Genomic DNA, 22,076 nt, shown 5'->3' on the forward strand with positions numbered 1-22,076 from the left:
AAGAAAAGAGGTTTAATTGCCTCAGTTCCAAAGACTGTACAGGAAGCATGACTGGGGAGGCCTTAGGAAACTTAGAATCATGGCGAAGGGGAAGCAGGCAGTCTGCAGGTGTCTGGAGGAGGAAGAGAACGAAGGGGAGGGGAGGTGCTGTGCACTTTTAAACAACCAGATCTCAGGAGAACTCACTGTCACGAAAACAGCAAGGGGGATGTTTGCCCCCATGATCCAGTCATCTCCCACCAGGCCCCTGCAACACTGGGGATTATATATAATTCGACATGACATTTGGGCAGGGACACAACTCCAAACCATAGCACCCAGTGAGCCTGATTTGGGCCTTGCTGCCCGATCACGACCATCTCTGGAGTCCTGGTGTCTGTGTTCCCACTGGGACCTGTGCCGCTGTTCCCCTCTCCATACCCTGGCCATACCAAGTCACCCTCCCCACTCACCCATAGGAAGCTGCCCTGGCCCTGGCCCCTGCCCCTGGCCCCTGCCCCCTTAGCCCCTCTGCTTGCTGGTTCAGTGGCCCACAGCAGCAGTGGCTGTGGCAGCTGGGTTCTCAGCATCTTCAGACACGGATTCCTGAGCAGCAGGATTGGGCTCTGTCTCCCTGTGTGCAGAGCCTGCCACAGATCTCCCTTATCCACTGGCTTATGTGCTGACTTCGGGTGAAGCCAGTGGTTCTGCCTATTAGGGTGCAGGAACTTGGGGCAAACAGTGAGGGGCTAGTCACCAAAGAAATACCCTGCAGGACAGTGCCCAAGCCAGAGGCTCGAGCTGGGTCAGAGCTGCCCTAGATCCCCGGGTTTGTGGGCAGGCAGGTTCTGTGCAGGGTGCCCGATGGTGCAGGTTGAGGTGGGACAGGTGGGGTCGAGGTGTTTCTCAGGGACAGTGCCTATGAAGGGAAGACAGTTGCAGGGGTTGTGTCCATGTCAGGATAGACTGTGGTGGGGACCCAGGGAAGAGTTCTGGAGCAAACCCCACCTGGGCCGGCCAGGCCCTTATGGTGAGCATCCCTGCCCCCCAGGCCCTCAGGAGCCACTATCCCTGAGGCAGGCCCTGACGGTGGCGGCCACACCCTCCAGCTGAGCAGCTCTTCCCAAAGTCCACAGCCAGGACCTGCTTCCCGCATCCGGGCCATCGCCTGAGAGGCGGCCTGGAAAGCACAGCGTTCCGTGACTCTAGGGGCTGTGGTTGGTGCCCGTCATCTCTCCGGTGCGGGCTGGCTCCACTCGACCTGGCTGCCTTGGCCGTCTGGTCTACCAGCTGGAACCATGTTCCTGGGTGTGGAAAAGGCTCTCTCTGGAGCCTGCAGAGACCCCTGAGGCCCTGTGCTTCCTTCTGATGGGAGGTGCCAGATGCGATTGGAGGGAATGCCTGGCAGGCCTCTAACCCCCAGCCAACCTGAACATTTCCGGTGCAGCAGGCCCCGGCCTGGTGGTGTTCATCCCTGGTTGCCTCCTGCTCTGACTCCATCAGCATCCTGTCGTCAAGGTCGTGGATCAGTGCGGTGCTTTCAGGGCGTCCGGCCAGCTGGTCTGTCTGTCGTATATTATGGCAGAGGCCCCAGGAAAAATGGCAAATGCCTTTGTCCATTCCATACAAATTCCATAGGAATGTGAGCAGTTTCTGATCTTCTATGGTATATTCGTCCAGTTGATGGCCAACCCTGGTACTTGGGCCTCCAGGGCCTGTTGCACTGGGCCGCCCCTCAGCCGTGTGTGCACTTGCCACGTGGCCCTCCAGGAATCCCACCCCACAGGGCCACACTGAACCAAATGGAGAGACAGCAGGGCCACCACCCTCTCTCCACATGACATGGCTGCTCTGGGACCCGGGCAGGAGGGGGCAGTCTTGGTCTTCTAGTGTCCCTCTTGGCCTTCCCACGGCCATCTCTACCCCAAAGATGCAACAAAGATGTCGGTCACTCCCCAGGTGTCAATCTGTCACAGGCTCAGAGACCAGGACGTGGCCCCGGGTGGGTCTGTAGGCCCTGTGGGCTCATGTGAGCTGGTCCAGGGCAGGACTCCATTATTAACTGCCTGTCATGTGTCCCACTGTGATGGAGCCCTGGTGACTCTTGGGGACCAGCATCAGCTTGGCCTGTGTGCTCAGTGGCTCCCAGATGTCTGGACATTCTCTCCCCGGTGCACATAGTCCCTGGGGAAGTCCTTGTCATGCACACTTGCCGATGGGGGAGTGTCCTTCATCTTGCAGGCCTGGCCACCTCTTCAGTCGACAGATACCTGGGCCGAAAACCAACTCGGGCAGTGTGGGCCCAACTGGGGCTCTTCAGTGGAGTGACCACCCTCAGTCCTCTTGGATCCCTCTGCTGGCTCCACCTGAGCGCTGCCCTCGCTGGCGGCCCCTGCCTTGCTCTGTTGTCATCCTATAAGCCCTGCAGTCAGGCCCCTTGGCGCCCTTCCACTGTGTTCATGATTGTCTCCTGGCCTCTGCTGTGTAGAGGTCTGATGCCCTCTGCCCCTGGCGAGCCAAACCCTGTGATGGTGGTTCCTGCCACCAGCTTCCTGTGGCACCGCTGCCACTCCTGCCAGCCTCCTGCGGCACAGCTGCCACTCCCCGTTACCCAGCATGGCACAAGTGAGCGGCGTGACCTTGGTTTTCCCAGGGAACCAGTGCTTGGCAGCTCCCACCACACACACGTCTACGCCCACCCTCCGCCAGCCACAGCGGTTGTGACGTCTCCACCCTGCCCAGCAAAAGTGGAAGTGTGGCTTGTGCTGCTGGGAATCTCCGGGTTTACCCCACCTCCAGGGGCCTTGCCAGGGTGTCAAACCCTGTGTCTCTGGACATTGTCATTAGGTCTCAGCTTTCCCATCAGGTACCTCAGCACCCAGTCCTGCCAGTGCTCCTGCCTCCTGTCCCCAGCTGGCCGGGACTGCAGCCCCCTTCTGTGCCCCGAACTGGCCGGGCCTGCAGCCCCCTCCCGTGCCCCGAGCTGGCTGGACCTGCAGCCCACTCCCTGGTCACTGGATGTTGCTGACACGTCACTCGATCGGAGCCCTAGCACCCAAGGGGGCCAGGGCCTGACGGGGGAGGAGCGAGGGGTGGGCCACGTCTCTCTGCAGGCTCAGAAGCTTCCTGAGAGGCTAGAGAGTGAAACCTTCCGGCGCCACACACGGCCTCCTCCCTGTCCAGGGTCCTGGGTTCTCCAGATGGGGCCTTGGCCTTGGCTAGGTTTTGGTCAGGAGCTGGGGTGCTGCGCCCCCACCCAGCTTCTCTGAACTCCAGCCGGGCACCTCAGTGAGGCTTCAGCCACCTGTGCCTTATTTGCTTCCTCCTTGGAGCCCCCTCGTGTCTGTGCATTCATCAAACAGCAGCTGGGCCCCCCAGCACACCCCCTTCCTCAACTTTCCCACTGGACACTGGAACCAGAGTCACAACTGGACTGGACAGGAAGACCACTTTGTGCCAGGTGCCAGCTATCTCCCCTGACCAGTGATGGGTCCTCATTTCCCATGGGCTGTGAGTGACGCAGTTCCAAATCCCAAATCAGTGACTCTCTTCTCCAGTGGGGGTTGGATTCTCCAGAAGCAGAGACAGACATAGAATTTGGGTGCAAGGTATTTCGGAGGGAAGGTGGAGGAGGTGAGGTTGGTGAGGGAGAAGCCTGGAGTGTCGGTAGTCAGGGTGCCCCCACCTGGCTGAAACGCCTGGCCTTTGTGCCCTGCCTGGCTTGGCCTCCCCAGGCAGGCTACCCCATGGCATCCCTGGACAAGGCTGTCCCCAAGAACACTGCCCACAGCCCAGCCATGGGCCTTCCCTTGGGGCTCCCGCCCCGGCTCACACCTGCCAGCCAGCGGATTTACTCATTGCTGGCTGCACCCTCTCAGCAGTGGCCGTGTGCACCATAACCCTGGGAACACCTGCAGGGAGACACACCCTTGGCCTGGCAGCTTGGTGGAGACTCCTGGGGTGTCAGGAGGGAAGGGAGGCAAGCAGGGGTGGGGCGCTGTGGGGCTTTTCCTGCTTTCTGGGCCAGGGGCCACAGGCCACCCAGTGACATTTCTCAGCATCTGCTGGGGTGGACTCTGCAGTGGCTGCTGCCGGCCTGGATGGGCTCCTTGCACAGCTCTGCTTATGGGGTGGAGGCCACCTAGAAACTCTCAGTCCCCTGTCAGCCTCAGAGCCGATAGCTCTGCCTGGACCATCAGCAAGCTTGTCATCGGCACCAGCATGCCTGCTCCTGGATCCCGGTGAGGCTCCCCTGCCTGTTTCACCTAGGGGCCTCTAGGGGTGCTCTGGAGCTGGGAGCCCCTGCCCAGCACTCCTGCCCTCTCCGGCCTCTCTTGGCTGTCTGCCAAGCACTCACTGGGTCTCCTATTGACCACTTGTTTTGCTGCAAGGCTGTTGGTTTACGTAAAAATAGAGAAAGCCGAAGAGTTTCCTCAGCCCGTTAAGCTTTCCTGGCTCTTCTGGCGTTGCACCTGCCTGAGTTCCTTGGCGGGGCCCCTCTTTGAGTTCCTTTGGGCTCCTGTAACAAAGCACCATAGCCTGGGCAGCTCATAAACAATGGTAATGCATTGCTCTCCATTCTAAAGACTGCACATCCAAGATCGAGGCACTGGCAGACCTGGTCCCTGGTGAGGGCCTGCTTCCTGGTCCAGAGACAGCGCCTTCTGCCTGTGTCCTGACGTGGTGGAAGGGCAAGGGAACTCCCTGGGGCCCATTTTATATGGGCCCTCATCCCGTTCGTGACACCTCTGCCTTCATGACCTCATCACCTATCAGAGGTCCCCACCTTCTCATTCCTCACTTTGGGGATGAGGACTTCAGTATGTGAATTTCGGGAACGTACACGGGTCATCCACAGAAGGGCCTGTCTCTTACACAAGTGCTGAGTTCCCAGTGGCCTGCGTCCTAGCAAACAACTGCCCTGAAAAGTAAAATCGTGTCTCCCCAGTGCCAGCCCTGGCAGGGCACCCAGAACTCTCAGGAATGCTCGAAGGCAGGACCTGGCCTTTCTATGGGGTCCGGGGCTGTGGGGTCCCTGGCTGTACTGTGGACCTGCAGAGCGGGGCATGTGGGCTGAAGACCGTCTCCCCACCATGGCGGGAAGGGACAAAGGGTGGCCCTGGCAGATCCGGATGGGCAGGACTGGGTGTGTCCTGTGAGAGCACCTCCTTCCTGGCCTTTCCCGTGGACTTTGCCCCACACCACCTGCCTGGGTTCCTTGCTGTCGTCACTTCCAGCTCCAGGCACAGCAGTTGGTGACTCGTTGGCGGGAGCTGTGTCCTACCCAGTCCTGATTCCGCCATCTCTCTCACAGTCCTCCAGGCTTGGACCAGCCTTGGGGTCAGCAGAGCTTCTGGGGTGAGTGTGGAGATCCTGTGCCCTGAGAGCAGTACTCGGGGAGAGGGCTGGCTGGGGCAGGGCTGCCTGGGCAGGATGCAGGATGCGTCCGGCCAGGCTGGGGCCAAGGTGTTCAGACCTGAACTCTGGTCTTATGCTTTCTTCATGGTCGTGCCTTGCTCGCTGTCCCTTGGGAGGCCTCATTTGGTTTTGCTGTTTTTTGTTTGTTTTCACCTAATTTTTGCCATACTTAAGCTAGTTTTGCTGCCTTTTGAAACTAATGGAAGAATCATTTTATTCCTGGGGATGATCTGGGGCCTTTGGATCCCAACATGAAGCCCTGGACGTGCTGCTTCACCCGGGGAAGGGTCTTTTCTGCTTTGGAGCAAGGGCTTTGGAGGACAGGCTGGCCTGGGACTCTCAGCAGCTCTCGGCTCTCCGTAGCATCCTGGGGAGCTCAGACCATGGCTGCAGGGCTCTGACCATAGCCTGTAGGCCGTCTGATTAGTGCTACCTCCAAACCCTGGCCATTCCTCCCTAATCCCCAGCAGGCAGAGCCAGTGTCCACACAGACAGCACTGCCTCAGCTCTGGGCTGGGACCACAAGACTCACTTAGGGCTCCCGGGGAACATGCAGTGTCCACATAGACAGCACTGCCTCAGGTCTGTGCTGGGACTACAACACTCACTCAAGGGTCCCAGGGAACGTACACCAGGTTTAGTAGGTTTCGTCAAGAGCATGTGCAGTGTCCCTCACCCAGGTCAAGGCTCAGGCTGGCCCACCTTAGCTACCTGGGACACCCAGTCCCTTTATGAATCTGCCAGGGGAGGAGCAGCCAGGCTTGGGCTGGGGGCTGGATGGGTGTGACATTGGGCACTGTGGCATTGCGTGCCTGTCTGTGTGTTGCAGCTGACATGGGCTCATCGCTCCTCCCCCACGCCCTATGAGGACATCAAAAGCGTGGACACATCACTTTCCACCATCTTTCTGCCCACTGTCCCTCCATCCTGATGCCTCCTAAGCACATGTGTGGAGTGGCAGGCACACTGCTGATAGCTGTGGATGTGGCCGTGACGTCCTTCACCCCTGCCCCCATGGCATTCATGATCCATTAGGGAGGACCGTCTGCACAAAGGTAATCCATTGACTCAGACAGAGGGTTCATAGAAAAACAGGTGAGAATGGCAGGGGGGTATTCCTTGACCAGCTGAGGGTCAGCCAAGGGCAGGAAAGGGGCTGGGCACCCTTAGGGAATGGAAAGAAGCTCTCTGTGCCTGCAGTGCGGGGAGTGGGCTTGGAGAATATGGCAATAGCTGAGGCTGGAGATGTAAGCAGGGGCCTTGAGTGTTGTTTAAGGAGCCTGAGTCTTATCTCATGGGCAATGGGGAGCCACTACACAGTTTAAAGCAGAACCTGACATACATACATTTGAAATCTTTCTCTGGCTGGTCTTGAGGATGAATTGGAAGTAGAGGACCAACTAAAAGGTTGTTGCAGACATTAAGGTGGTGTCCTGGGTTAGGTGGGAGGTGATGGACACCAAGAGAATACCCAGGAAGCAAAACCAATAGGGCATGATGCTTGATGCTTGATTGGATTGATCACATAGATCAATATTAGGAGGACTGACATATTTCAATCCATGAACATGGTATACCCATCCATTTATTTATTTTTAATTTTTTTAAATTTATATATTTTTTTGAGACAGGATCTCACTCTGTTTGTCCAGGCTGGAGTCCAATGGCAGGATTTCAGCTCACTGCAGCCTCAACCTCCTGGGCTCAGGTGATTCTCCCACCTTAGCCTCCTGAGTAGCTGGGACTACAAGCACACATCACCACACCTGGCTAATTTTTTGCATTTTTGTTTTTTAGCAGAAACATAGTTTCGCTATGTTGCCCGGGCTAGTCTCGAACTCCTGGACTCCAACAATTCACCCACCTTGGCCTCCCAGAGTGCTGGGATTATAGGCTTCAGCCACTATGCTGAACCCTCTCCATTTATTTAGATCTTCTTTAATTTCTCCCAGCAATATTTTGTAACTTTAAGCATACACGTTTTCCACTTGTGCCTAGGTACTTTGTTTTCCAATGCTTGTAAATGGTATTGTATTTTTAGTTTTATTTTCCAATTGTTTTTTGCTAGTATACAGAAATGCATTTTTTTGGTATATTAATCTTGTATCCTGTAACCTTGATAATGCATTTATTCATAGTGTTTTTCCTTCTTTTGTTCTTTTCTGGTAAATGCCTTGGGAGTTTCTTTTTCTCCCAATCCTCTGCCTTCCCCCTCTTCTTTTTCTTCTGCCTTAGGATTTTCTTTTTCTTCTTTATCCTCCTCCTCCTCCTCCTCCTTCTCTTCTTTCTTCTTTCTTCTTCTTCTTTTTTTTTTTTTTTTTTTTTTTAATTGAGACAGGGGCTCACTCTGTTGCCCAGGCTGGAGTACAGTGATGCAATCTTAGCTCACTGTAGCCTCAAACTCCTGGTCTCAAGTGATCTTCCCACCTCAGCTTCCCAAATAGCTAGGACTACAGGTGTGCACCATCATGCCCGGCTAATTTTTATATGTTTTGTTGAGATTGGGTCTTGCTATGTTGCTCAGGCTGGTCTTGATCTCCTATCTTCAAGCGATCTTCTCACTTCAGCCTCCCCAAATGTTGGGATTATAGGCCTAAGCCACTGTGCCAAGCTGAATGTTCTACATGCATGATTATGTCACATGTGACAATAGGTAGTTTTACTTCTTCGTTTTCTATCTGCATTTTTTCCCTTGCCTTATTTTCACTGGCTAGGACCTCCAATACCATTTTTAATAGAAGCGTGAGAGTCACTTCCTTTGTTTCTGAGTATGGTGAGAAAGTTTGGTCTTTTACCATTTCCCAGCTTGAAGTTTCCTGTAGTTTATCTGTAGGTGATCTTTATCACGTCGAGGAAGTTTCCTTCTATTTCTAGTTTGCCGAGAGTTTCTATCATTCATGGATGTTGCATTTTGTCAAATATTTTCTGCATCTATTGAGATAACTATATACATTTTATCATTTATTCTATTAATTGATGTTCTAATGCTAATATAAACCTTTCATTTCTTGCATGCTTTTTTCATGATGTATTATTTGTTTTATATATTGCTGGATTTGATTTGCTAATATTTTATTAGAGATTTTATGTCTATGTTTTTGCATGATATTGGCCTGTAGTTTTCTTTTCCTGTAATATCTTTGTCCAGTTTTGGTACAGGGGTAAAACTTGACTTAGTAAATGAGCTGGCAAGTGCTTCTCCTTTTTTCTGATGTGGTTAAGATTGCTATTATTTTATTCTTAAGTGTTTGATGGAATTCATCAGTAACACCATCTGGGGGAGGTATTTTCTTTGTAGAAAGGCTTCAAATTATGAATTCAACAACTTTAATAGACATAAGCTAGTTAAATTTTACTTTTCGTGTGTAAATTTTGGCAAGTTGTAACTTTCAGTAAATGTTTCCCTTTCATCGAAATGGTCAAGTCTAATTTCATCAAGTTCTTAATAATATTCTTGTATTATTATTCTGATGTCTGTAGGATCTGAAGGGATGTCTTGTCTTTTATTCCTGATACTAGTAATTTGTGGATTTTTTTTCTTTGATCAGTCTCACCAGAACTTTATCAATTTTTTTATCTTTTCAAGTAACCAATCTCCATTTTATTGATTTTCTTTGTTTTCTTTTCCCCTAGCACATCAAATTTTCACTCTTTCTTATTTCTTCTACTTACTTGGGTTTCATTTGTTGTTGGTGGTGGTGTTTTCCAGATTCTCAAAGTGGAATCTTAGATCAATGATTTTAGACCTTTCTTCTTTCCTAACATGAGCACTTAGAGCTACAGATTTTCCTCTAAGCGTGACATTAACTGTATCTCACAAATATTGGTAAGTTACATTTTTATAATCATTTAGTTCAAAATATTTTCTTACGTCTCCTTGATTACTTATTTGATCCCTGAGTTATTTATAAATGTGTTGTTTAATTTTCAAATATTTGAGCATTCTTTAGGTGTCTTATACCTTGTTGCTATTGATTTCTAATTAAGCTCTGTTGTTGTTAGAGAACGTATTCTGTATAACTTAAATCTTTTTAATTTTATGGAGGCTTAATTTATGGCCTAGCGTATGGCCTATTTTGGAAAATGTTCAATGTGCACTTGAAAAGAATATATATTCTGTCGTTGGGCATAGTGTTCTATTAAACATCAGTTTGGATAAGATGATTGGTGTTGCTCAAGGCTGTCATATTCTTACTAATTGTTGGTTTACTTATTCTGTGAGTTACTGAGATGAGGGCGTCATAATAACCGATCACAATCATGAATTTGTCTATTTATCCTTTCAGTTCTCTTAGTTTGCTTCATTTTTTGGATTCTTTGTAATTAGGTATATATACATTTAGAATTGTTAGATATTTTTGATGAATTGACCCTTTTTTCATATGAAATATCCTTTTTTTTTTTTTTTGAAGTGGAGTCTTGCTCTGTCATCCAGGCTAGAGTGCAGTGGCACAGTCTCGGCTTACTGCAACCTCCGCCTCTTGGGTTCAAGTGATTCTCCTGCCTCAGCCTCCTGAGTAGCTGGGATTACAGGTGCCCACCACTGCGCCCAGCTAATTTTTATATTTTTAGTAGAGACAGGGTTTCATCATCTTGGCCAGGCTCCTGACCTCATGATCTGCCCACCTCACCCTCCCAAAGTGCTGGAATTACAGGCATGAGCCACCGCGCCCAGCCATGAAATGTCCCTTTTTGTATTTTGGAATATTGCCTGTGCTAAATTCTACTTTGATGTTAATATTTCTATTCCTGCTTTCTTATAATTAATGCTTGCGTTTTATAAATTTTTCCATTCTTTTCCATTGTTTTCATTCTTTTACTTTTAACTTTTCTTTATATTTAAAGTATATATTATATCGGGCAGACAGCGTATTGTCACTTCTTGCTTTTTCCCCCCCCCCTAAGACGCAGAGTCTTCTTCTGTCGCTCAGCCTGGAATACAGTGGTACCATCAGGGCTCACTGCAGCCTCAAACTCCTGGATTCAAGCGATCCTCCTATCTCAGCCTCCCGAGTAGCTAGGACTACAGGCATGTGGCAGCACACGTGGCTAAGTTTTTAACATTTTTTTTTCTGTTTTTGAGACAGAGTCTTGCTCTGTCACCCAGGCTGGAGTGCAGTGGCATGATCTCGGCTCACTGCAACCTCCGCCTCCCTGGTTCAAGTGATTCTCCTGCCTCAGCCTCCCAAGTAGCTGGACTACAGGCAGTAGCTGGGATTATAGGCGTGTGCCACAACAACTGGTTAATTTTTGTATTTTTAGTAGAGGCGGGGTTTCACCATGTTGGCCAGGCTGGTCTCAAACTCCTGACCTCAAGTGATCCACACACCTCGGCCTCCCAAAGCGCTGAGATTACAGGCTGAGCCATTGCACCCAGCCTAGTTTTTAACTTTTTTTCTTTGAGACGGAGTCTTGCTCTGTCACCCAGGCTGGAGTGCAGTGGCGCGATCTCGGCTCACTGCAAGCTCTGCCTCCTGGGTTCACGCCATTCTCCTGCCTCAGCCTCCCGAGTAGCTGGGACTGCAGGCACCTGCCACCACACTCAGCTAATTTGATTTTTTGTGTTTTTAGTAGAGACGGAGTTTCGCCGTGTTAGCCAGGATAGTCTCGATCTCCTCACCTCGTGATCCGCCTGCCTCGGCCTCCCAAAGTGCTGGGATTACAGGCGTGAGCCACCCCGACCGGCCGTTTTTAACTTTTTGTAGAGATGAAGTCTCACTATGTTGCCCAGGCTGGTTTCACACTCCTGGCCTCAAGCAATCCTCCTGCCTTATCCTCCCAAAGCACCGGGATTACAGGTATGAGTTACCATGCCCAGCCACTTCTTGCTTTTTAAAATCCAGTTTGATAAACTTGGTCTTTTTTTTTTTTTTTTTATCTTTATGAGATGGAGTCTTGCTCTGTTGCCCAGGCTGGAGTGCAGTGGCATGATCTTGGCTCACTGCAGGCTCCGCCTCCCGGACTCAAACCATTCTCCTACCTCAGCCTTCTGAGTAGCTGAGACTACAGGCGCCCGCCGCCATGCCCGGCTAATTTTTTTATTTTTATTTTTTATTTTTAGTAGAGACAGGGTTTCACTGTATTAGCCAGGATGGTCTCGATCTCCTGACCTCATGATCTACCCATCTTGGCCACCCAAAGTGCTGGGGTTACAGGCATGAGCCACCGTGCTCGGTCTTTTTTTTTTTTTTTTTTTTTTTGAGATGGAGTCTCACTGTGTCACCCAGGCTAGTGTGCAGTGGCATGATCTCTGCTCACTGCAACCTCCACTTCCCAGGTTCAAGTGATTCTCATGCCTCAGCCTCCTGAGTAGCTGGGATTACAGGTGTGTGCCACCACACCCAGCTGTTTTTTTGTTTGTTTGTTTGTTTTTGTATTTTCAGTAGAGACGAGGATTTCCGTGTGTTGGTTAGGCTGGTCTCTAACTCCTGACCTCAAATGATCCACCAACCTGAGCCTCACAAAGTTCTGGAATTACAGTCATGAGACACCGTGCCTGGCCAATAATCTTTGTCTTTTAACTGGATTGTTTATCTCAGTCACATTTAATGTAATGGTTGATATGGTTGGGTTTGAACCTACCATCTGCTATTTGTTTCCTATGCATCTCCTCTGTTCTTTGTACCCATTTTCCCTCCTCTTTTTCTGCCTTCTTTTAGATTAGTTAACTATTTTGTATTTCACTTCTCTCTTCTATTGACTATTATACTTCCTTGTTTTATCATTTCGTTAGTTGCAATAGGGTTTATGATATGCATATTTAACTTATTCATGATTGATTGGATGTAGGAGGGATGAGGGGGAGAAAGATTCCAAAATGACACTGACATATCTGGCCTGGGTAACAAGAGGAACCGCTCTCTGAGATGGAGAACTTTGAAGGAAGATTAGTTTGGGGAGTGATGAAAGGGCTGGATGATGTGGTCAGTTTTGGACTAGTTGCGTTTAAAGTGCTTCTGAGGCATCCAAGAGGAGATACCTGGTAGGCATTGCCTTACAAGGTCCTGAGCTCAGGGCAGTGGCCAGGGCTAGAGCTGGCTCTAGGGATAAAGGGCAGAGGGGTGATTATTGAATGAATGGGAACACAGTAGTCTGTGGTTGCAGAATGTGTGATGGGACAAGAAGAGTCCAGGACCAAACCCTGAGGAGCCCCAACATTTTAAGGACCCAAATGCAGGACAGTAGAGATGAAAGGAGAGGCCAGAGAAGGAATAAAACAAGGAAGTGTGTGTCATGGAGGCCACACGAGGAAGTGGCTTTGTGGTTACTTCTGGGGCATTGACATAAGGGTGATTCAGGGCAGGGTGCAAGGGGGCCTCAAAGATCATCTTAAGTTCTGTTCCTTCACCTTCATGGTGGATGAATTAGTGTTCTTTTAGATCTACTCAACATCTTATTAAAACAATTTTAAAAAGGACTAGGGACTGGGAGGCCGAGGTGGGCGGATCTTGAGGTCAGGAGATCGAGACCATCCTGGATAACACTGTGAAACCCTGTCTCTACTAAAAGTACAAAAAATTAGCCGGGTTTGGTGGCAGGCACCTGTAGTCCCAGCTACTCGGGAGGCCGAGGCAGGAGACTGGTGTAAACCCGGAAGGTGGAGCTTGAAGTGAGCGGAGATTGCGCCACTGCACTGCAACCTGGGTGACAGAGCGAAACTCATCTCAAAAAAAAAAAAGAAAAAAAGACTAGGGACTCATTGACTTGGCCAAAAGCTGCTGGTGGATGCGTGGAGGTGCTGCCTGTCAGCTGTACTCTGGGCTCTAGGGACATGGGAGTCCAAAGGGCTCTCACCTCCTCAGTGAGAGGTTCTGGTGGGCTGACCATGGTGGGATCCAAATTTTAGCAGGTGGACCTTGAGGGGTTGTGAGGAAATGGACTCTGTGAGTGGGAACTTCTCTTTCAGAGGAATTTGCAAGACTGGCCTGAGCCAGCACACGGTTCTTCAACAGGGCTTGGCAGCCAGCGGGGCCTCAGGAGGAGGCAAGCAGCTGATCAAATCCAGCCTTCTCCAGAGGAAGAAGGGGAAGGGCGGATCTGGGGAGGTCAGAGTGTGGGTGAGACCCATGGCCATGGGTGGGCTCCACATCCCAGCGTGCAAGGCCTCCTGGTGATGGTTCTCCAGAGTCCTGCTGTGGGAGCTGCGCTCACAGAGACACTATCCCCAACCTCCCAGGGGCACGGACATAACCCAGCCTCAGCTGCAGACAGCAGAGGCTCTGCACAACCACAGAAGCTGAGCAATCAGCCTCATCCGTGGCAATTCCTGGAACTCCAACCTCAACTGTAACATGAGCTGTGCAGACCTTCAGTAACCCCAGATAAGGATGGGGCAGAGCCTGATAGCTTAGGGCCCAGCTGGGATGCTCAGTAAACATGAACTCTAGAAGATACGCCGAACAGGAGAAGGTGAAGTGCGGGGACAGAAGGCACAGCAGGCCACCCAGAAGGAGGAGGAGTGGAGACAAGAGACACTGACCAGGCCTTCAAGATGGGGGATGAGCGGAGAGGACATCAGGACACGGGAACACCTACCTGGCACTGTGAGGGTGAAGAGGGGAGTGTCGGAGGGTGTGCATTTGAGTGCAGGTGTGTAAAAGAGGCCCTGGACAAGGAGTGAAGAATCTCATGAGGTGGTTAAAGGACGGACCACCAAGTAAACCATAATGAGCCATAATAATCTGTAAATAATGTGGACCCCAAACCTAATGCTAACCATAACCTAAACCTCATGTGGACCCGAACCTTAACACAAACCCAAACCCTAACCGAAACTCTAACCCTAACCCTAACTCAACCCAACTCTAACCTGAACCCGAATACAAACCCTAACCAAAACCCTAACCCTGACTCAAACCAACCTTAACCCTAACCCAAACCCTAACCCTAACCATAACACTAACTCCAACTCCAACCCTAACACTATCCCGAACCCTAAACCTAATTAACAATGCCTCATGGGGGCCCTAACCCTAATCCTAACCATGAATCTGTGGACCCGAACCCTAAACCTAACTCCAACCCTAACCCTAAGCCTTACCGTAACTCTAACCCTAACCAAAACCCTAACTCCAACTCCAACCCTAACCCTAACTGTAAGCCTCATATTGACCATCACCTGGCTCAAACCCTAACCTGAACTCTAAGCCTAACCCTAAGCCTTGTGTTGACCACAGCCTGGCTCTAACCCTAACCCTGACTCTAGTCCTCACCCTAATTCTACCTCTAGCCCTAATCCTAACCCTAACTCAAATCCTAACCCTAATCCAAATGCACCCTCTGATCCAAACAACTCTTCAGCCAATGCCAGATCTCACCTTAACTCTCACCCTCACCATCACCATTCCAGTTCTCCTCCCTTCAGACTTCCCAGGGACTTGAGCCAACCCCTGGCCCCCAGGCCTTGGTTTCCCTGCCTGTGCAGCATGGGTTTGGGGCTGAGGGTACAAAGACTGGCGTGCACATGAGCCGATGGAACAAGCCTGCCCCTGGTCCCGAGGAGGCCTCTGCTCTCCCAGTTGTCCCCTTGCCCATGCGGAAGGGGGCTCATAACCCAGCGTGGGTACTTCCTGGCCAGTGTCCATCTCTGTGTGAGTTCCTGTAGGGAGGGACCAGGTAGGCGCGGTTGACATGGCACCGCCATGCCCCTGGCTTGGGCTTATGTGGGCTGACAGTCCTATCCCTCCACTCAGAGGCCCCTCCAGCGATGTAGCTTATCAGAATGTGTGTATGTGTGTGTGTATGTGCACATGTGCATGTGTGTATGTTGTATGTGTATATATGTGTGCATATATATGCATATGTGTGTATGTGTATGTCTATGTATGTATGTGTATGTAGTATCTCTGTGTATGTGTATAGATGTATATGTATGTGTATATATGTATGTATGTGTGCATATATATGCATGTGTGTGTGCGTGTGTGTATGTATGTATATGTAGTATCTGTATATGTGTATGTGTATAGATGTCTATGTATATATGTATACATGTGTGCATATATGTATGTGTGCTTGTGTGTATGTTTATGTGTGTATTTGTATGTGTATCTATGTGTGTTTATATGCATGTGCGCATGTGTGTATGCAGTGCTTGTGTGATGTGCCTGTTTCTGTGTGTGTGCATGTGTATTGTATATGTGCATGTGTGTATGTTTACGTGTGTGTATATGTATATGCATGTGCTGGGGTGTGTGTGTGTATACATACACGTGGACAGGCAAAGGAGAAGCTGTGTTGCAGCACCACACCAGGCCCTGCGAGCCCAAGTGCAGTCTCCCCAGGGCTCACGAGGCCCCAGCACGCTGCCTTCCTGCTCAGATGGTGCCCAAGAGCCCCTTGCCGAGTCCTCTCTAAGGCTCACATAGGCCCATGAGTCCCTTCTCTGTCTGTTTCCTCTGCCCGTGGTGCTTAGGGATCATTCATGTCAGGGCCAGTGAGGAAGCCCCGTCTTCACCTCGCTGCCGTGGAGTTAAAGGAGAAGAGGCCACAGCACACTCCCACACTTTCTACGGACTAGCAGCGGGGTGTTTGGTCATCTTTGGTTTTGACCTTTTATTTAGGAAATGTTCAAACAGACTGAAGTAAGCAGAAGTATAATAACCCCTTGTGCCCATCATCCCACCTGTGGCAAGAGGCAAGTCACAACTGATGTTGCTTCACCACACTCCATCTATGGGCTCAAAATGGTTTCAGATAAGTGCCTGACATCATATCCTTCTGTCTACAAAAAATGTCACGTGAATAAAAGATAAGGACTTTTTAAAAACACATGACCACAATAACCATTATCACATCTAGCCAAAAAATGAACCCTTCCTTAATTGCAACAAACAGGAGTTAACTTTTACATTTTCCCTACTTCTTCTACAGATTTTTAGAGAACAGTAAGGTAGACTTCATTCGACAGAGGCTACCACAGTGGAGGTTTGCAGCAGGGAAGGGAGATGAGGCTCAATTCCCACCTTATACATTTTTAAAAATAGCTTATTTGGTTGAATTAGATCTGAGGAGTCTGGCTCCAGGCCAGAATCCCCCGTGTGATCATTCAGGCCCAACCACAGACGTTGCCAGCCGGCCCCACAGGAGAAGCAGCCCTCCTGCCGCAGACAGCACTTTCTGCTCTCAGCCTCCTCCATGGTTCCCCAGGCCAGATCCTTTGGTTTGAGCTTCTGTTTCGCCTCCTTGGCAGTGAGATCATCTCCCCATCTGCCTGATGTCATCCAGGGGGCAAAAATCGGAGGGGCCGGCACCGTTTTCCTTCTGTTTGCCTCTTGCCTGCACTATTGCAATCGTGAATACAGGCCTGAGGGCGACCTTCCGTTGGGCTCGTGGTCCCAACCTCGACAGCAGTGGCTCCACAGGATGCACACGAGGTCCACGCAGTCGCCTGGCCGACATACCTGTTGGACTCTTAGTTGGCAGCTTCCTCCTCCGTCTCTCCATTCTCCTCCTGGGTCTCTCGCCCTGTGCAGCTTCCTGCAGACTGGACTTTGCAGCCTGCATGGCTGGAGTTCGCATGCCTGCCAATCTCCTGTCAGCTGCTAGTCAGCTCCAGATACTTCACTAGATTCAGGTGAGAGTTTTGGGTTTTTGGCAAGCCCACTTCATCAGTGGGGCATGCATTTCTACCAGGGGGCTCATGATGTCTGGTGGTCTCTTTGTGAGGCCGGCAGCCACCGATGATCATGAATGTGGCAGGAAGCTGCCAACAGACCCCCAGTGGGTGATTCCTGCCTCCCGATGTCATGCAATTCCCTCCTGTAAGGGTGGTTGGACTTACTCACTTATAACAAACAATACAGTAAAAACAAAACAAAACAAAACAAAACAAAAAACATGATGCATTGTCTTTTCCGTGGTTAGGTTGAAATAGACCATGGCATCTGTCTTGGATGCATACTCTCTCTCGCTGGCTCTGGGGGAAGCCAGATGCCATGCTGTGTGCTGCCCTGTGAAGAGACATGGCCAGTAAGGAACTGAGGGCAGGAACCGGGGGAGACCTGGGGTCCCCAGGCCAGCTGCCCATTGGGAATGAAACTCTACCAGCAGCCACCTGGGGAAGCTGGAAGTGAATCTCCTCTTCACTGAGCCTTCTGATGAGACTGCAGCCCCAGCTGACACCTGGATTGCAGACTCATGAAAGACCCTGGGTAGAGGACCCAGTTTGGCAGAGCCCGAATTCCTGACCTACGGGAACTGGGAGATAAAACTCTGTGGTTTTAATCTTCTCATTTTAGAGGTAATTTTTTGTGTAGCAATAGGTAACTGACAATGCACAACTAAAATAATAGATAATTAGCCCTAATGCTAGTTTCATTCATCCATCAGGGTTTGCAAGGTGGTGATATTCTACTTCTGTCTTCCTTCATTATTTATTAGCAGAAATGTATCTGTAAAAAGAAGTGTTCCTTCATTAACTCTTTGGTCATGTTGGGGTACAGTTTGCACAGCTTTCGGCAGGGTAAATGCTTGATTCTTTCCCTTCTTTCCTCGTTTAGAAAATAATGAACTGTTTTCCTGGCATCTTTCAAGAATGACTAATGAGTTTTTAAAGTATAATTATGAATTCATGAGTTTAACATTTTTTGATGTTCCCTTTTGTTAAAATTTTTATCCTTATTGATATTCAGATCTTCCTGTCTTTGTCCAGTGCTAGCCTATTTCATTTAACTCTTGAGCCCCTTTGGCACTGCCCTAATAACCTTTGACAGCTACTTTGTTCTCTGGCATATCCAGGATTATCTTAGACATTTCCTAACCCAGATTCGACAGCACACGCTTCTCTCCAAGAGCCCCTCTTCCCCTTCAAGAAAAATGGTCCTTAGAGACCGCAATCTGGGTGTTAGGTGTGCTTGTGGTTCCTGGATTTGTCCTTATTTTTAGGCCTTGTCAGTGGACAGAACTAAGGCTTTTTTTTTTCTTTTCTTTTTTGAAAGACACATTATGAGTACAAACTGACACTTTCTATTTAAATTAAGATTTACATAGTTTTTACTTAATCTTATTGATAATACATGTGCATCTCCTTTCTCCCACGCCAAAAATCTCAAACAATACCCAACATAGTTACTCATTTGTTTTATCCTGTAACACAATATTCTCAAAATGACTTTACCAACACTACCATCAACAGTATAACAACTGAAAATAGTTTAAAATTCTTTTTAGATACTTTTAAAGTCCTTGGGTTATGTCAATGTACAGACAAAAGAGTGTTTTAAAATTATTTGGAAAATGATTATTTAAAATAATGAAAACTTCTTTTGCCATTCTTTTTTGTTGTCAGGCTATATGGATATACATCCAAATGACTGGATTTTAAAATCACTTGGAAGAGTTTGGTAGGGTCATATTGTCAACCCATAATGCAAGTCAGTTAGTTTCATTTTGCTTTCAATTTTCAGAATTCCTTTTACAAATTAATTTAATTTAATTAAGTAATTACACAACATTTGACATGATTCTAAATCCAAATCTAGAAACCAAGATATGGTCACAAAAGTCCACCCCTATCCCATCACCCCATTTCCACCTGTTTCCTACAGGTAACAGTTTAATTTAAAGCAAATTTTGTGGCTTATATTTCCATTTGTAAAACATACAAGCTGATGGCTCTATCTAAAAACACATAAATTGTCTATATGTACATAAGCATGCTTTTTTTCATTTACAAATATATCCTGGAGATGACCATATGATAGTGTGTAGAAATATTTCTCCCTCCTCTTTACAACTGCCCAATGTTCTGTGATGTGAACATGCTTCATTCAACCCGGGCCCTCTGGAGAGAGGCTGAGTGGTTCCCGGGCTGTCCCCACTCCACACTGCGACAGTGAATAGCTGCCGAAGTACATGCTTCATCGTCCTTGCATCTCTCTGTGAATACATTCCCAGAAGGGGGGTTATTGGGTCAAAGGGTAAATGCATCTCTAGTTTGGCTAAGGGTGTTGCCAAATCCACCTGCATGGGGGTTTGTATCACCTTAGAGATCAGTGATCAATGGGTGATATCCAAGGATGTCTTTCTGTTGTGGTCAGACTCTTGTATTTTGACCTGTCTAATGGAGGAGAAATGGTGTTGCAGTGAACTTTTAATTTGTGTTTCTCTTTTTATGATAGTTTTGAGCTTAATTTATGTCTCTTTTTGTGATCATTTTGAGCATCTTTTCGTATCTTTAAGGAGCTGTTTACATCTCTGTGAACGTCTACTCCCATCTCTATCGGCAGGTGTCTTGCCCGGCCCTGGAGGAAGTGTCTCTGAAGGCTGGTGGTCCCAGGACAGGGCCAAGGGATGGGCGTGAGAACTCTCCACACAGTGCTTCTTGGGGGGTTAAGGACCCTCTGCCTCAGTGGCTCCTGGGCGTGATTAAACTTGCCATTTCCTGGGCCCGTCCTAGACAGGCTGCTGCAAGTCAGCCAGGCCGGGATCCTGCCGCCCCGGGGAGGACGTGGGGAAAATCCCTCCTGGAGGGACTGTCCCTTCCCTGTCCAGCTACTGGGTGTTTATGGTTCACTGTAGGGCAGGGATGACAGCACACGACATACACTCCACTCTCAAGAGTTACTACTCCCTCCCCGCCAGACTCCCGGACCGGAGGTCTCCCCAGAGTGGAGGACCTTCCAGCGGCTGGCAGGCAGCCTCCAGCAAGCAGCGGGGAGCCTCTGCAGGTTCCCAAGCCAGGAAGTGGCACTTAGGAGCGGGGCTCTTAGGAGGGGGGCTCTTGGACAGGAGGGTGAGTTGGGAGGGCCCCAAGCAGGGGCCGGATGGCTCTCTCTGCTGAGAAGGGAGGGCCCTAGGGATGGAGACAGGCAGCTGGTAGTTGAAGGGCCAAGGAGCAGGCGGCCTCCCAGTCACAGAGCCTTGTGCAGAGGAAGGGGAAGGAGTCTGGGAGGGTGGCCCTGCTGTCCAGAGCCAAGAAAGGGAGATGCTGCTGGAAATAGCAGAAACCTGGCTGGGGCAGCACCCAAGGCCCATCCCGTGGCCAAGTGGGGACCCCAGCAGGGCATCTGGCAGCAGTGGGTCCCCAGGAGCAGGCAGTGGGAGCCATCAGGGTGAGTGAGCTGGCGGGGTGGCCCAGGGGCTGTGGTCACCTGCCCTCAGCCTGAGGAGCCTCTTCTGGCCTTTGGTGGCCAGGGCTGGGATCTCCCTGGGCAGTGCCCCCCTGCTGGTAGTCAGAAGCCTTGATGCCCTCCAGGCTGGGTGAAGGTGGGGCAGGAGTTCCAAGGTGGAGAGGTGGCCCTGAGTGCCCAGGGCAGAGCCAGGCCTCCTGCTGCAGGTGGGCAGAGCTGGAGGCTCCACTGTGAAGGTGCCTGGTGAAGGGAGGAGTGGGCACAGGGGAGGCAGGGAAGGGCCCTGGGTGCAATTTGCAGCCCCTCAGACCCTCTCAGGACCCCTCCCACCCCCATCGTGGTCCCCTCAGGACCCCTCAGGATCCCTTCCAGACCACTGGGGTGCCATGTCCCCTGCCCATCCTGTGGTGGTGCCCAGCTCCTGCCAAGGGCCCCGTGCTTGGGCTGTGGGGACCCCCTGAGCACCCAGCTTGGCTGGAGCCTGTGTGGGGTCCAGAGAGGCCCAGCAGAGGCACTTCTGGAGGGGGAAGCCATGCTTGGGCGGGTCCCAGAGGGGCTTCAGCAGCCACAGGGCCCCCAGGGCAGGGAGCAGGCCAGGGCGGCACCTTCCTCTGGTGGCTGCACTGGGGGATGCATCCTTCTCAGTCCCTCTGAAGGGAGCACGAGCCTGGCATGGGAAGCCCCTTAAGGTGTTGGAAGCCCCCTGCCCACCCCACTCCTCCCTGGCCTGCATCCCTGCTGCTCCTCAGCCGCCGAATGCAGCCTGAGCGCCTGGGAAAGCAGCGCGGGTCTCAGGGACGTCAAAGCGACTTTTGTGTAGGGGCTGCTGGAAAGTGCCCAACATGGGGTAGGAGGCCTTCAAGTAAGAGAGGTGTCCCCGGCCAGGCGTGGTGGCTCATGCCTGTAATCCCGCCACTTTGGGAGGCCAAGGTGGGCAGATCACGAGAAGAGGAGATCGAGACCATTCTGGCCAATGTGGTGAAACCCTGTCTCTACTAAAAATACAAATTAACTGGGCGTGGTGGCATGTGCCTGTAATCCCAGCTACTCGCTCTGTCTTTTTTTGAGACTGAACGAGACTCTGTCTCTCTCCGAAGAGTGGAGGGAGGTGGGGGCCAAAGAGCTGTGGGGCAGAAGGGGTCTCCTGCAGCCTTGCGGCTCTGCTGGCCTGGTTTGCACCCTTCCTCTCGGTGCCCTGGTGGCTCCTTCCAGGTGGTGGCTCCAGCCAGCAAATGCTGGCTGCTGCCCACCCAGTCAGCATAGGGAGGAGGCCTCAGCTTTCCCTGCCACCCGAACCCAAACCATTCCCTGTGGCCCAGTCCCCACTGGCTGCCCTGGCTTTGGGGCAAGTGGTGCCGGGGGCTAATTCTTGTGGGAAGATGAGTCTGGGGTCACGTAGGACACACCCGCTGGGCGTGGGCCATCACAGGAGGCTGGGCACAGGGCGGGTCTTGGGTGGAGGGGACCTCAGGCCACAGGTGCCGGTCTTGTGCAGCCAGCCCCGGGACCCCTGCAGGCCACCTCCTCTGCCCCGCAGCTGACGGGCTTTGCCCTCCCTGCCCTTCCATGGCCACACACTCAGTTCTCTATACAGTTTTATTATGGAAA

At 50.7% G+C, this 22,076-nt stretch overlaps 1 protein-coding gene across 1 annotated transcript in view; it reads left to right on the plus strand.

Annotated features, from left to right (window-relative positions):
* The first annotated feature begins 4,229 nt into the window (after window positions 1–4,229).
* GPR35 (G protein-coupled receptor 35) overlaps window positions 4,230–22,076 on the plus strand; it is a 29,704-nt gene continuing 11,857 nt past the window's right edge. The window contains exons 1-2 of the mRNA XM_017947136.3: window positions 4,230–5,337; window positions 6,227–6,452. The gene's annotated coding sequence lies outside the window, so the exon portion shown is untranslated. The remainder of the gene's footprint in view (window positions 5,338–6,226; window positions 6,453–22,076) is intronic.

Source organism: Papio anubis, chromosome 10 (genome assembly GCF_008728515.1).
Source record: "Papio anubis isolate 15944 chromosome 10, Panubis1.0, whole genome shotgun sequence".
NCBI classification, from domain to species: domain Eukaryota; kingdom Metazoa; phylum Chordata; class Mammalia; order Primates; family Cercopithecidae; genus Papio; species Papio anubis.